This window comes from Mauremys reevesii, linkage group 17 (assembly GCF_016161935.1).
Source record: "Mauremys reevesii isolate NIE-2019 linkage group 17, ASM1616193v1, whole genome shotgun sequence".
In the NCBI taxonomy this organism is placed as follows: Eukaryota; Metazoa; Chordata; order Testudines; family Geoemydidae; genus Mauremys; species Mauremys reevesii.
Window position 1 is genome coordinate 12,126,235 of NC_052639.1, and position 13,815 is coordinate 12,140,049.

The window sequence follows — 13,815 nt, forward strand, 5'->3', positions numbered from 1 at the left end:
TGCAAATGTGTAGAAAATGAAATCCGTGTTGAATGTGATATAGCTGCAAAAGATACCTATGTTTAATAGAGACCTGACATTTGGTGTCTTACAGGGACTCTAAGCCGCACCTGAATTTAGTCCCTAATTTAAATCTGTGCCACCAGATTAAAGAAATAAAAGGGCATAGTTGAGGAGTTGTGCCTCACTGTCGCTACTGATCTGTTGTGTGGTTGGTGAAGAATTCTACACCAGAGAAGTGTCAAATTACTCCAAGGAAGGTCAAAGATTTGACAAGAGCTCAGGTAGAAATTGCAGGTACTAGTGGTTGATTTTCACCCCTGAGATGGAAGCTATGGTGACCTGTGGCCCAGGTAAACTATTTTTAGAACCCGGCTCCTAGTTAAGTGACATTGGTCACCCTCCTGAAGGACGCCATGATTAAATTGGGAACAACTGTCTTTTACCATTTGGATCCAAAGTTAGATGAAGCACAGAGAGAAAAACAGCTGATTCCTTCACCTCTCTGCCTCCTGCTTCTTTGAAAGGTTAGAAAGTGTGAAAATAGAGCACAGGTGGTTCTAATTCCTCAGCATCTTCCTGCTGGGGTTTCCCCTCCTCATTCTCACTCACGGTCCCATCACCTGATGGGAGACAGAAGAATGAGACATAGGTCACTCCTGCTCCTGAGAGAGAGGAAATCTATGCCATTACCTGGTTCCTAAACTGCAGCTACAGTTCCTACTCTGGGTGAATCCAAAGCCCGAGAGGTGCAGAGATCCAACCCCTTATTATCTTAGAAACTCTTTGTTCCCTTTTCTATTTTTGTCTTTCTTTTTATGAACTTGGAGACCTCCCAGCCTTTCTATTAGATTGGAGTGTAACGATGTCGCTCAGTGGGTGTCAGTGTGTGAACACCTCTGAAATCTACAACGGGAAGATGTTAGGAAGAATAGTTCCCCAAATCTTAATAGCCTTAAAACCCTGCCCTATAGAATCACTGAACGAATGCTCCTCACCTGCGCAAGCAGTGGAAGGACTTGAGCGGTCAGATACGTATTGTTCAGCGAGAGCTGTTTGAACTTTTTACTAATGTCTCTCTAAGGTCTGTATGTGTTCTGGGCCGAGAGGGCGAGGAGAAGTATTAGCTACAGAATAGTGAAATCTAAGGAGAAAACTGTAATTAGCTTTGAGGTTGTGGGCTAAATGTCAGCAATGATTTGGTTTCAGCATTGAAATATTCAGCTGGGTAAATCTGGGTTGCACTGCCTGGGTCAAAATCTCTGATTGGGGTTTTGGCATCACTAAATGTGCACCTGCCTTCTTGGGTTGCTCTTTTAGGATTTATAGGGGTTGGTTTTCTACTGTATTAATCTGATGGTTGGACTAAATTGACGACTTGATTCCAGCGCAATATCCTTGTTAACTCATTGATTTCCTGATTTGACCTGAACTTTATCACTGTGTTGTTTAACCCTTAGCTGAGTGGTGTCTATAGTCATTTAGCCTTAGTGACGTGCTGCTTTCCCCACTTATTTCTCCTTATCCCCTTTCAGTCTCTCCTCTTTCCCTTTCTTCCTCCTCCTCCTCCACCCTCTGGCAGGGAGATGTGGTCACTTCCCTGCTCCCAGGGGCGCTCACTCTCCGTAGCTGGATTGGCCCCTGTGAGCGCTAATAGGAGCGAGCCTGGGTGCGGGTCAGTCCCTGCAGCGGCTCTGGGACACACAGGGGCAGGAGGAGGAGCAGAGATGGGGCTAGTTCCCACCTCAGACAGTCCCTGGCCCGGTGAGTGCGGCAGCTGCAGCCTGGGTTGGGCTTGAAGGAGCCAGGAAGGGGCTGGAGCAGTGGGGGGCTGGTAGGAAGGAAGCAGGAAAAACAAGGAAAAGAGCCGTGGGGCAGCTCCTGGTGGCTGGGCTTTGTAAGGTACCAGACACTGCTGGTGCTGCTGCTGCCTCCAGTGTGCGCTGGGAGCCGGGGCTGAGCTCCGGGCTGCTGCTGCGGTGCCAGAGGGGCTGCTCCAGGGACAGACGTTCACTGAAGCACTTTCTGTGCCCATCCGAGGTGGGGACTTTCTCCAGCTGGACCCAGTCCCAGGCTCTGCTGCCCCTGGCCAGGGCTGCAGGCACCAGGGGCCAGAAGGACCCCAGGGGCAGCCCTGGGTGGGCAGAAGAGACTCCACACACAGGTCCCAGAAGCTGAGGTCTCGCAGCCCCTGGGGATCTGCTCTTGGGTGGGATCTGGACAGCAATGGAGCCCCTGCCTCATGCTGCCTCAGGTGTAGTGTGAGAAACTGCTGTGTGTAGGAATTTGCTACTTAGGGTGCATTGAGCATGCTCAGTAAATCTGCTGAAGCCACTTCCCTTCACCCTGCCCTTTCTCAGAATCATTCTGCAGATTGCTATTTACAGGGTGTCATAAACGTATAGCTACAGGTAGCATTAAATACCCTGTACAGGGTTAAAAGCTCAGATAACCTGGTTGGCACATGACCAAAAGGACCAATAAGGGAAGAAAATACTTTCAAATCTGTGGGGAAGGTTTTGTTTTCATGTTCCTTTGTTCTCTCTGGGTCAGCGAGGAACCAGGGCATGGAAAATACATCTTCCCTAAGCACATGGCATAGAAAAACCTTAGAGTTCTGTCCATAGGCAGGTCCTTCCATAGCTTGCTGAGTCACAAGGTGTATCTGCCTTCTCTCAGTGGGTCGACTGTAGAGCTGATGGTCCGTAATGGGCCATCAAGCAGGCTAGGCAGAACTGACACCAACTTGTCTGGCTGGGGTGTTCCTGGAAGCAGAGCACAAGTTTGAAATACGGGCAGCATAGAGCCAATATTCATAACATCAACTACAAAAATGATACACATCTAGAGATAGCATCATTATAATCAGCCAATCAGAACCTCTCCATAGACCTCTTACACAACAACCTTTCTACAATATTGGCTGCGAATATAGAACAGTGGTCGCAACAGTGATCTATACAGTTACAGATTATGTCAGTAATGTCACAGGAGGTGACACGGTTCTGAGGGCTGGAGAAAAATGCCTTCTAGTGAGCTATTGAAAGAGCTCAACCTGTTTAGCTTCTCAAAAGAAGATTGAAAGGTGACTTCATTGAAGTGTTGAAGTGCCTTAATGGAGAGAAAAGATTGGGTATTAAAGGGCTCTTGAATCGAGCAGAGAAAGGCCTAAGAAGACCCAATGGCTGGAAGGTGAAAAGAGACAAATTCATATTACAACTAAGGCACAAATATTCAACAGCGAGGATGATTCACCACAGGAACAAGTTACCAAGGAAAGTGGTGGATTCTCCATCTCCTGATGTCATTTCATGAAGACTAGATGCCTTTATGGAATGTGTTTGCCCCAAAAGTAGCTCTTGTGTCCTACAGGAGGCCTGCGATACGCAGGGGGTCAGATTAGATGCTCTAATGGTCTCTTGCCATAAAGTCGACTAATTTCTGAAAATCTGAGGGTAGCATTGGGAGCAGCGTCTGATGTTTCCCTGCCTAGCCGGCTTGCTGCCTAGAACGAACGCTCCTTGAGTGGGGTGATCCACAGGGAGTAGATCAAACCTGCAAAGTGCCTGGCCAGGGCAGGACGTTAACCCAGCAAGGGAGGGGTGTGGCAGTGACATCACAAAGGCCTTTTGCAGGACCTCAGCCTATTGGTCCAAGGTGGTGGGGAGGTGGTGACCTCACAGAGAGATGCTGACATCAGCCAGGCAGGACAGGGGCGAGGGGCCAGGGAAACCTCAGAGACCCCTGTGGCTTTACTGGAGCAAGTCTCCTTCTCCAGGTCTCCTTCTCCTTCTCCAGGTCTCTCTCTGAGGACTGAGAGAGTATTCGGGTTCATGGACGTGAGCGCCAGGAGGAACCTCTTTCGAGTTTTCTCCTTCCCTTTTAGTGATTTTACTAGAAAACAGCCGTCCCTGTTTAGAAGGTAAGAGCCTCCTGGAGGTTTGAAACCTGTTCAGTCTGATCCATCTGGTGAGAGTTGAATTCTAGGCATGGAAAACACGAGCTTAAAGAGGCAGAATTTTATTGCGCACCTGGGATTTTGTCCCTTAGAATCACTGGGGACATTAGGGTTTGTCCTTTTTGTTTCACATTTTCCTCCATCCCTTCCTCCCTCCTTTCTCTTCTTCTCTTGCTTATTTTGTTCTTTCTCCTGTTCCCCTCCCAACACCAGGAGGGAGGGGGGGGTGTTGCGGGGGAGGGCTCTGCAGCTCCCACTGTAGGAGGTCCACCCAAAAATGTGAGGCTGAAATAGTGCTCAGGCAGTCAGGACCGGATTAGCCTTTTGTGGGTCCCGGCACCAAACATATTTGTAGGCCCCTATGTAGTCACTGTGGGCTCCGAGTGTGGGCCTGGTGGGGCAGTGCCATTGGTGCCATAGGATACCCGGTACTGAACCTCAGAGACATTTTTCATTTTGATCACACACCCCTACATGACTGTACGCCTTGCCATACACAGCTCCCTCAGCCCCCGGGTTTCTTATTGAGCTGTACACCCATGTGGGTTTACCAGTGTCCACAGTGAGCAGAACTTTCATAGTGATCAAGGAAACTCCCCACAGATTTATCTCCTTCCTCATTCAGACCTTCTCTAGCCATGTCTCCAGTACCCCCCATGTCACCAGTCACGGCAGGTGGTCCTAGTCTCAGCTCAGAGTTCTAAAGCCAGCAGATACCTGATCAGTTCTGACAGATTCCCCCCCTCAGCCCCCATCCTGCCATGTGAACCAGCCACCTGCAAACACCATCTCCCCAAAGTCAGGACTGAGCCCTTGGGAATCTGAAGCCACCAGCCTCTCTCCCTCTGCTCCCATCTACATGCTAGTCTGCTACCTGGTCACCACCACCTCTCCCCATACTTGTTTCCTTTCCACTTTGGAAATGCTCCCACCCAGCTGGAAGCTCCCTCTGCCAGCCTGACCTGCTCCCTCCTTCCCTGCTCCCCTTGACATTCCTGTCCTACTGGTGCCCTCTGTTCCTTGAGGTGAACTCCAGTGTCTTTAGCTGCTCTAGCTTAATGGCCCCAGTAGTCACAGAGCCACCTGCAGCTTCTCTGGCTACAGCCATGGGGCCAGTTCCCAGAGGCCAGCCTTAGCCAGCTGCAGCTACTAGCCGCAGGAGGGGTGGCAATGCCAGGGCTGAGCGTGCTTGAACCTTGCAACGGCAGCACTAGGGGCTCTAAATCCTCAGCCCTGGCCCTAGGCAGCTGCAGACTCTGGAGTTAGGCACTTCCCTCCTCTAGGCCATGGCTTTAAATACCTGCGATTCCCATCACCTGCAGCAGAGGCCACCAATTCCACGCCCCCTCAGCCAGCACCTAGTCGTGCAGAAAGTGCAGCCTGAGTGATTTTGGAGGCTGGGGTGCCAGGAGGTTCCCATCCCTGAGCAGCAGCTCTGCAACAAGCTCACGTGCGTCCCAGTTGGGACATTAGCTGTTACTGACAAGGCTTGTCTGTGTTCTTTTTTATCTCAATGTTAGGTGTGAGAAGTATGAACTGTTGAATAGGTTCCATTAGTTGGTTAATAAGATGTCTACGAAGTAAATCACTGGCTTTAAAATAAGATCCAATCTGGAGCATATGAACTATTGACCCCTGGACTCCATCTCTGAGAGGGGACTTGTTTACCATCAGGGGACAGGCTCAAACCAGTCCAAACCGGTTTTTCCGCCAAAACCAGCCCTCAGCGTTCTATCTCCTCAGCCCTTTTCCCGCCACAGAAGTGATATAAGGACGTGCTCAGCGCCTGCGCGGGCCGTCCCCAGCGACGGCCCCTCCACGGTCGGGTCTTCCCAGTGCTCCCGAGCCGGAGAGGCGACGAACCCCTGGGTCCCGCCGTGAGACTGAGGAACAGGAGGCCTGTCACCCCCATTCCTGCCGTCCTGCATCCCTGGTGTCCAGCCTCCCACGGAGCCCCGGGAGTGAGACCCCGGGGGCACTGGGGCTGGGCAGGAAAGTGACTCTGCCCCGGGGAACCCGGGAGAAGCCTCAGAGCTGCCTCAGCACCAGTGGAGCTGCAGCAGGAGCTGCCCCCGGCATCGATGGGATTTGGGGGGCAGAGACTGGGGCCTGGCGGGGATCCTGTGGTGTGGGGGAGATGGGGGGTGTCAGGCAGGGAGGGGAGAAGCTGGAGTTGGAGGGGGGGGAAGGTCAGTGGGACGCGGGGGGGGGGTTGAACTGTCTCTGTGCAGCCAGGAAATTCCCAAGTGGGGGGAGAAGTGGTGGGCGGGGGTAGGGGGGAGGGGGGTTAATTGGATCCTGTCCCTGTTTGTGCCACTTGGCTCTCGCCCCCGATACAAATTCTCTCTAGTTCTGCCCCTTTTCTCGCTCAGTGTCTCACACGGGGCTATAAAATCTGGGGCGATTTCCCCCCTTTCCCCTCCAATGATCAGCTCTCCCGTCTCCCCCGATTTCCCCCGTTCTCCCCATGAGTCTCAAACGTCAGTTTAAAATCTTCTCTCGTGAGGGGCATTTTCCACCCGTGTTATCTGCAGCGATTTGTCCTTGTGTAGGTGGGAAATTGTTGCCCTGCGTCATTCCCAGCACATGGCTGCCCCTGGAGTGGGGTGGGATGGCTCAGTGGCTTAATGCTCAAATAAATTTGTTAGTCTCTAAGGTTCCACAAGTACTCCTGTTCTTTTGTGGATACAGACTAACACGGCTGCTGCTCTGAAACTATGTAACTGTACTCTCTATGCCAGGATCTAAATCATGAATGAAGATATTGAACAGAACTGGACCCAGAGCTGAGCATGGTGGGACCCCACTCCTTATGCCCTTCCGGCCTGACTGTGAACCACTGATAACTACTCTCTGGGAACAGTTTCCCAACCAGTTATGCACCCACCTTAGAGTAGTTCCATCTAGGTTGTATTTCCCTAGTTTGTTAAGGAGAAGGTCATGTGAGACTGCATTGAAAGCCTTCCTAAAGTCTAGATAAACCATATCTGCCGCTTCCCCATCCGCAAGGTTTGTTACCCAGTCAAAGAAAGCTATCGGGGGCTGGTTTGACACAACTTGTCCTTGATAAATCCAAGCTGGCTATTGCTTCTCTCCCTATTATCTTCTAGATGTTTTCAGATGGATTCCTGAATTGTTTGCTGCATTATCTTCCCTGGTGCAGAAGTTAAGCTGACTGGTCTGTAACTGCCTGGCTTGTCCTTATTTCCTTTTTCATATATGGGAACTACATTTGCCCTTTTCCAGTCTGCTGGAATCTCTCCCATCTTCCATGACTTTTCAACTATAATAACCAAAGTAAAACTAGCCCATTGGGTCTGTGAGCAGGTAAATCGCCTCCCTCGCCCAGCAGCTCCCCCAGGGCAATGACCCAATGCCTCCCCCCACCACAGGGACAGAAGCTGAAAGTCCATCTGATGGCAGGTCAGGGGCTAGCGTGGAATGTGCTGGGATCTCGGCCTGGGCCCTAGTGGGGTAGGTGACCCCGTCACCCGTAACCACACCCAGCAAGGCCTGCAACGATTTTCTCCCTGTCTGTGAGTCCCAGCAGAGAGACCAGGGACTCATTGGTCCATGGAGAATGAGCTTTCCCCAGCTGGGGCTGCAAACCAGTGATCAAGGGCAGCGGGTGAGGAGCTTGCACTAGCGCTCCTGCAGGGTCCATGGTGTGGGGTGAACAGAGAAATCCAGTGTCCAGGGCTCTCAGGCCACGTGTCCATTCCACTGCAGGAGGATCTGGGAGCAGCCCGAGGGGACTGGGGCAGGAGTCGGGAAAGCAGCCGTCTGGGAGAAGGAGGGAATTCAGCTGTGCTGGGAAGCTGGGCTGAGCAGAGATGCTGCTGCAGATGCTGCTAGTTCCTGAGTACGACGCTGCAGCACTTTAACTACATGGTTAATATAGAGGTTGCAGCTCAGCTGAGTAGTGTGCTGCACTCATTTTAATGGTGTTAGTGGCTTTGCCAGGGTATAAAACCAGGGCCGCCCAGAGGATTCCGGGGCCTGGGGTCTTCGGCGGCAGGGGCCCCACTTCGGCGGTAATTTGGTGGCGGGGCCCTTCCGTTTCATGACCCGCCACCGAAGTGCCCGGAGACCCGTGGCGGGGACCCCTGCTGCCGAATTACCGCCGAAGACCGGGCTGCGTCGGCGGCGGGTCCCGCCGGCAGTAATTCGCCAGCAGAGGTCCTTCCACCCCAGAGCGGAAGGATTCCCGCCGCCGAACCGGGAGCAGAAGAAGCTCCAAGGGCCCGGCCCGCAAGAGTTTTCGGGGCTCCCGGGCGAGTGAAGGACCCTGCTCCAGGGGCCCCGAAAAACTCTCGTAGGGGCCCCTGCGGGGCCCGGGGCCTGGGGCAAATTGCCCCTCTTGCCCCCCCCTCTCGGCGGCCCTGTATAAAACTGAGGTGCAGCTTCACCTGGTCACACCCCTCTATCCCTGCTCCACCCCTCCCCTCCAGCCTGTCCATGCTCCCCCTCCCGAGCACTCCTTGTGCCTACAGCTGCTGGGGGGAGGCACAAGTGGCACCTGTGTGGGAGGAATTTCCCAGGGTGGGGGAGGGCTTTACCCCTTCCCTACAGCCCCTTTGGCCCACCCTGGGCAGCATGGGAGGCAGAGCACAGTGGTGGGCTGGGGCCAGATTTCAAGAATGTCTCTTGATGTCAGATCCAAATATGGGATCCTGCCTTTACATGCGTAGGGGCTGGACACCTGCAGTGCCCAAGGACTCCACATGCAGCTGTGGCTGCAGTTGGAACAAGTTCCCTGCAGTCCTGTAGTTCAAAGGGAGAAACTGAGGTACCCAAAATTAGGCCATTGTTGTAAATTGAGGCCTTTCCGCCTTGCCCGTTAACAACAGTCGGTGGGCTAAGGCTCATTGGAAGTCACTGTTTAGACTTGATCACGGCTGACGTAGTCCTGGTCATAAGCAGAAGCCTGGCAGTGAAAGGTCCTGATTCCATCCCCAGCCTCCAGAGGCAGATGGTCCCCCAGGGATGGAACAACCCTGGGGAATATTTTACACTCACAGTCTTTCCCACGGGCTGGGTAATTCCACAGTCTCATTCACAGGGCTGAGAACCTCAGGGTTAAGTTGCACAAAGTGAAACTAACTGAAATGTGCCCCCTGCGCTGCACGCTGTGCTGTGCTGCCCTGGGGAGATGTGGCTTTAAGCTGCTGTCCCAGCCCCTTCCCACTCTCAAGAAGGACTGGGCCAAAAGAGATCTGATGAGGTTCAACAAGCGTAAGGATTTTTATCTCTCTAGGCCGATCTGATCAGAAGATCTCGGGGAGCCTTACAGTTTATCTCCCGCTGAGTCCCCCTTTTAAGGCCATCTATCAGAGCTGACTTTAATGAACTCCACACACACAAAGCTATAAAATAAAACAACAACACTTTATTTGCTAAGGGGAGAGGAAGGAATGGAAAGGGGAATGGATTAATGATTCTGGAGATTCGGAATAACACACAGGCACTTATAATACAAGATGTTCTATCTTTACAGACATCAGCGATAAAGGGTGCAGGATCCAGAAAAGAAGCCAGTAGTGAACACTGACCGTGGACAACAGATGAAACAGACAGGTACGTATCCCTATCTTAACTCCCACCCTAATCCGCTTTGCGTCGTCCTGAGTGCACGATTGATCTAACTAATCGGACCAGGTCCGTGTATGCAAGTTTGCTTTCCCAAAACAACAAACAAACAACCCCAACTTAATTAGTAAGTAGCTATTGCAGGCCCATAGCCAGTGGCAAGATTGTACCGCACCAGGAGAGAGAGCAGCCACCTGCACCTCTGACAGCTCAAAAGCTCAAGAGCCAGTGCCCTGGCCCTCCCTCCTCATTGGTCTCTGTAGGGAGCTGTTGCTGGGCAAGGTCAGATTCCTGCTCTTCCCACTTTCCCGCCTTTTCTAGGTACTGAGGAACAAGAACCTGACCCCAATGGAGGTCGCCTTGTCCTTTACCAAAACAAAATGGCCTTTTGATTTACAGAACTTATTTTAACTTTTATACAGAATAATTCGCAAACATGTATACTGAAATTAACATTTCCCCTCTTGTCGGTGTTACACCTGTTTTAAAAGATGTAACTGCCGACACCTGTGGCTTTGCCAAATTATGACCCACCCGATGAATAAATTGTCACATGGCGAAAAATTTGCATTGAACCCAAATACAACCATAGTATTACAGAGGGGTAGTGCTGATTAAAACATTCCTTATCGCAGACTGGGGATGTGTAATAACTGTTTGATTTGCTTCTTCCCTAATTACCACGGGACCAGTTAAACTAGGAATAGGAGAAGGAAGAACCAAAACAAATTGGTATACTCTTATTCCATACGGACCTACCATAGACCATTTACCAGAGTCTGCCGTTGTAACATTCATTTTCAACCTCCTATACAAGTCTAACTATTTACGGGAAAATTTAACCTTGATCTTACTGCAGTAGAAAGTTTTACAATGAAAAGACTCTTCCTGCTTTACATCCATTTCCTGCATAGACGAACTATCGCAAGAAGGTGTGGATACAACAGTACATTGAGAGCCGAGAAGGAAGGACTGTGCTGGAGTACTAATTCTGAACATGGCACTAGGTCTTTCATGAACCCAAGGAGCTGATATATTTCCAGAAACCCACCCCATGGTACATGCTCAGGTACTTCCAATTTAATGCAACCGCAAATCTGAGAACTGTTGGGCACCCTAAGTTTGGTACAATTCCCAAAAGAGGTTTTACTATATCCCACTTACATGACATTTCTGTTTTTCTCTGCATCCCACAGGTGCAGCCTGATAGTTAAGGCACATTTCTGAAATTACTGCTTGAAATATACCTGCCTTGTTCGATCTTTCTTTGACCCACTTGAGCACACAGCACGGTTCTTCCTTGATCATTAAAACAGAAATGGGGTCATTTTGTTCCAAAGGATCCAGGGTGGCCATGGGATCCTCTGTGGCATAATGACTCCTGTTATACAGAACAGATGGTCACCTTCAACCAAATCAATTAACCAAACCTTAACAAATACAGTGCAACCTATATACATAGAGAATAGGATGATGGCGGTCATGTCGATCTAGGAATGGAAGAGAAAATATGATTGGCACAGTTAAATGGGTTGATTTCCTTTCCATTCCTTTACCTGGCTGCTATGGAATCACTTTAATTTGATCCCCTTCTTTGCTGGTATTTGAACCTGATATACAGAGGCACTTGCTCCGTTTGTTATGATAACTGGACCCACCCAACGAGGACTAAGGACATGGCCTTTTCTATATAATACCTAAACATTACCTTTGTACCAACCACCCATCCTACATCATTAATGTGGCCTAACCAAGCACTAATGACTTGGTTATTAGCTTTAGTTGAGGAGCTACTCGATGTTGAAGACTGCTGATGGTGTCTAGCAACTGTGACATGTATAAGTCTATTTGCACCCTGGGAAGGTACTCATCCGGTGGAACTCCTCCCACCCACTAAAGTTCAGGGGTGCATAATTCTCCCAGTTAGCATCTCGTGCGGTGAAAACCCTCACACAGTTCTAGTAGATCGCATGGCCGCTAGGATATATGGGAGTTTGCTATCCCAATCCCTTCCTTGCACATCTATTACTTTTCTAAGAGCAGTTTTCATGGCTCTATTAGCCTCTCGACGATAACAGACTTTGCGGGTGAGCAGCTATGTGCAACCGCTGTTTGATGTTTAAGGCCGCACACAGCGCTTTTGTGACTTCACCCACAAAGTGTGGTCCTCTGTCTGAATCTATTTCTGATGGGATACCAAATCGAGAAAAGGTTTGTTCCAGTATTTCCTCCTTTATGTTAGGCAACCACGCCACTTAGACACCCATTCCAAAGTTTTGGACGCAGCATAGTGTCCCTGGCCATGAGCTACAGTTATTAGTTCTTTTCGTGGAGTTATTGGCATAACCAGTACAGGTAATTCACAGTTTGGTGATGTTGCTATAATCAATCCGTTTTTGTCCTTACATATCCTTGATGTTTCCCTGCTGTTAAAAGGGCTTGGAGATCATTATCCTGTTTTGCAGGGTCAAGATGCCATGGCCTGCTGACACATCTGGAGACGGCATCTTAACTACAGCAGCTGAAATTGGGTCTTATCCCATGTATATGCTGATCCTAACCTAGCAGCTTGTTTTGCTAGCTGATTGGCCTGATTGTCAAGCGTGGCCAGAACCGACCCCTTCGTATGGGCTTTTACTTTGAACTCTTTTCTTCCAGATGGGAAGGGCTTGAACCACCCAACTAGAAGCAGAACACAGACAGATGTTTTCCTCAGGTGCTACCCCAGACGATACTGCCAGGACCGCAATTCATTGTGCAGCTTGTGCTGACGGCGGCCTCACCGTACCCTGCACCACTTGCTGTGTCCCCTCCTGGATTGCAGCAAACCCTGCAACAGGATGCCCTTCGTGGTGACAAGCACTCCCATCAACTGCCCAGAGTGTTAACCCTTTTCCTTGTACTTCTTCCCAGGATGTTGCTAAGAAGAATGGAGATAGTAAGTCTAAATCAGGATCTGGCAACGGACATTCGTGCTCATCTCCTGCGGTAATCGGAGCATAGGGAAGGATTCTCGTATGGGGGGGATCTTCTCAGTACGAATATCCCGATTGACCAGACTTAGAGTCCATCCCGCCAGCCGGGGAGAGGATACCCTTCCCTCATTAATTCTTCCAGAGATGACATATTTTACTGGAGTATGGCATGTCCTCACCACAATGAGAGCTGTGCCACTTAAATATTCCCAATGTGTTAGGGACCATACCAGGGCGAATACCTCACGTTCGCAAGCTGAAAACCTCGCCTCCACCTCACTGAGAGTTTTGGAACCATAGGCCATCGGTCTCACCTGGCCAATTTGTTTTTGCAGCAAAACAGCTCCAGTGCTTGCTGGAGTAGTTGCCAGGTGCAAGTAAAATGGCAGGCCTTGTTTAGGAGAGGCTCGCGCTGGTGCAGCCGCTAGAGCCTTTCTAAGATCATTAAAAAGGCACCTTTCACAATTGGCAAGTCAAATCCTAGTGAGGAAAAGACAAAGAAGCGTAAACTCTGGCAAGTCCAATGAAAAGTATAGGGCAGAGGCCAAAAATGAACGTGAAGAGCAACTAGCCAAGGCACAACAACTAACAGCAAAGGGTTGTTAAGTACATGGGATCAGGGCCGGCTCCAGGCACCAGCCTACCAAGCACGGGCTGGGGCGGCACCTTGGGAGGGGGGCACTCGGGGGTTGGTTTTATTTTTTTTGTTTGGCCAGGCGGCGCTGGGGGGAGGCGGGTCTTAGGAGGTGTGGTGCCGTGTTGGGGGCTGGGACTTGGGCGGTGCTCGGCTGGGCGGGACTTGGGCGACGTGTCGCTCGGGGGCGGGGATGTGGGGGGGGCGCCGCTCGGGGTGGGGACTGGGCGGGGCAATGCTCGGGGGGCGGGGCTTGGGTGACGCTCGGGGGCGGGGCCTTGGGCAGCATGACGCTCGAGGGGCGGGGACTTGGGCGGGGCAATGCTCAGGTGGAGACTGGGCGGGGTGCCGCTCAGGGGCGGGGCTTGGGTGACGCTAGGGGCGGGGTCTTGTGCAGCATGATGCTCGAGGGCGGGGACTTGGGCGGGGCAATGCTCAGGGTGGGGACTGGGCGGGGCGCCGCTCGGGGCGGGGCTTGGGTGACGCTCGGGGCGGGGCCTTGGGCGGTGTGACGCTCGGAGGGCGGCGCTCCTTGTTTTTGCTTGCGGAGGGGGTACATGGGATGCAGGAAGTCTGCCAAACGGTCAGCAAAGCCACTAGGCAATCGGTGCTAAAGGAGCACTCCAGGAAGACCAGGCCACTGCGGCGAAGCTAAAAAA

At 51.3% G+C, this 13,815-nt stretch overlaps 1 long non-coding RNA gene across 1 annotated transcript; it reads left to right on the top strand.

Moving 5' to 3' along the window:
- Window positions 1–9,489: 9,489 nt before the first annotated feature.
- Window positions 9,490–13,171, top strand: LOC120385135. The gene is made up of 3 exons (XR_005589287.1): window positions 9,490–9,535; window positions 10,462–10,616; window positions 12,206–13,171. It is a non-coding gene; the product is annotated as an uncharacterized LOC120385135 (long non-coding RNA).
- Window positions 13,172–13,815: the final 644 nt, after the last annotated feature.